The 2,500-nt window shown below is 42.1% G+C and overlaps 1 protein-coding gene across 2 annotated transcripts in view; it reads left to right on the forward strand.

The window, feature by feature from the left end:
* Positions 1–2,500, forward strand: part of nebl (nebulette) — a 62,542-nt gene that overhangs the window by 43,925 nt on the left and 16,117 nt on the right. The window lies entirely within an intron of this gene.

The raw sequence follows: 2,500 nt of genomic DNA on the forward strand, positions 1-2,500 counted from the left end.
AATGAGCTTCATGTCCTTCTGTTCAGAGTAAATACAAGGAGGACGGGATGAGGAACCTCTCTCACAGCTTCTACTCTCAGCTTCCACAAACGGCTGAAACTCAGTTTGCTAGAAGCGTCTCTGAGCTGCAGAGCGAGGTGAGCGAGACTCTGGTTCCATTTCATAAATCATGAAGCTTTACATTCTCCTCATACCACGTTTACCCCAAATACTAACGAATACTCTGACATCGCATGATACATGAGTGATCCACATCTTCCTCTCCAGGGCGGCTGTTGTGTCGAAGAAAATCGACTTTTATGTTTTGTCTTAAATTCCACACGAACAGTTTACGCAAATACACAATATTTCCGATGAAATATTCGAGCACACAACACTAATATTATCCCAGGATGCAGTGCGGTAGAGATAACGATGGCAATCTGACTCCTCTGGTTGTATAGAAGTCTATAGAAAATGACTCTACTTCTCTCTTGATTTATTCCCTCAGTAAACATTGTAAACATGAGTTTATGTCTCAATCTCTAGTTTCAATTCTTCTTCAATACAGCATGATGTTCATTTAGTACATTATGGTCCATTTAGAGTCACACAGACCATAAAGCAGGGGATGCTTTAGGGCGGGGCTACTGTGATTGACAGGTCGACACCAGAGACGTCTCTACATCACTCCTCCTCCGTCTCTGTGCTGTGACTGCCAGCTAACAGAGCTAACAGAGCTAACAGAGCTAACAGCTGACGTCTCCTCAGGCTAGGTACAAGGAGGCGAGCAGGAAGGAGGCGAGCAGCTGTCTGTACCACCAGCTACCTGTCACCATGGACACGCTGCACGCTAAGGAGGCCACGGAGCTGCAGAGTCAGGTAACGAGATGGAGCCTGAGCTCTAATTGTGTGTGATAATCTGTGATCATTGCACAATGTGTGCAGCTTGTTTAGCCCGGCTCAGTGCTGCTGTGCTTCACCTGGTGTCTTCGTCTCCTCTGCAGCTGAAGTACAGAGAAGGAGGTAAGAAGGAGCAGAGCTCCAGCCTTTACTCCGCTCTGCCTCACACGGAGGAGATGAAGGCTGCTAAAGCTGCCATGGAGCTCCAGAGTGAGGTGAGCCTACACCGTGTTTGTCACATCGTTTATGTATCGATCAACTAAAGGCGTCAGATATCCTGCATGGAGAAGCTTTAAGTGGCATGAGAAGAGTGTCATGTAAAGTACAGAGACTCAAAGAGACGAGCTAACGTGAACACAACATGCTTCCTGTTGACTTCCTGTTGACTTCCTGTTGACTTCCTGGGTCCTCTTTGTGTTGGTGTTGTAGAATAAATACAAGCAGAAAGGCCGGCAGCAGATCAGCTGCAGTGTTTTCCACCAAATGCCAGAAACCAAAGAGACGGAGTTCATGAAGCAGATCTCTGAGCTTCAGAGCGAGGTGAGACGCTCTGTGTCGGTGAAACGTCTGTAGATATATTATATATGTGTATATATATGTATATGTGTACGTATATACATATATATACACAGTATATTACGGAGCCAAGCGATGGGGGCAATATTCAAAGAAGAGATTCTGAAATTAGGATATCAAAATTGTAAATTTACACGAAAAGAACTCATAAATGTGCATGATGAGTCGTGTTATTGTGTTAATGATGACCTGAGGATATTCACACACATACATGTGTTTACTTGCATGTTCTCTTGTGATGACGTTGATCCAAACATTCAAAGTGAGAGCATCGTTTTCCTTTATTTAAAAAAACACAATTTTCCTCATTTTTTTCCTCCTAACTTTGTGAATTTAGTGAGTTGTTGTTTCTCGTAAATGAATCACTTTAATTGCAGAGAATGCAATTATGATGAGAGTTCTATTGTGAATTCTCCATAATTATTATTATACCTACAGTCCTAATATGGCGTCATAACATGACAAGATATTTCATATTCAAGGGATCAGAAGAAGAGCTGCAGGATTTAATGACGTCAATCCACCTTTTCTTTGTCTTTCTTTTCTTTGTCTTTCTTTTCTTTGTCTTTCTTTTCTTTTCTTCTGTCTGCAGACTAAGTACAAGAAGGACAAAGAGGATCTGTGCAACACGTTGTTCTCTCTGCTGCCTGAAACTCTGCACACTCAGTTTGTGAAGGAGATGAATGAGACTCACAGCGAGGTGGGAACACTCACTCTCTGAATATTTCATATACATATATATGTATGTATATATGTGTGTGTGTGTGTGTGTGTGTGTGTGTGTGTGTGTGTGTGTGTGTGTGTGTGTGTCTGGAACAGACAGTTTTGTTTTTTTCTCTTTTCCAACATTCCAGATTGATACAGAATGAAGCGTGTATCTCACAGCTTGTGCTTCTCTTTATGTTCTTCGTGTTCTTAGTGTCTTCATGCATTTACCTCATCAACGTATCTGAACGTCTGTCAATAACATCTCAAGTCTTTCTGTGATCTATTGTGTAACGAGGGGTCTGCAGCTCATTAAAGTCTTGAAATAGTTGAAATT

This window comes from Melanostigma gelatinosum, assembly GCF_949748355.1.
Source record: "Melanostigma gelatinosum genome assembly, chromosome: 20".
NCBI classification, from domain to species: domain Eukaryota; kingdom Metazoa; phylum Chordata; class Actinopteri; order Perciformes; family Zoarcidae; genus Melanostigma; species Melanostigma gelatinosum.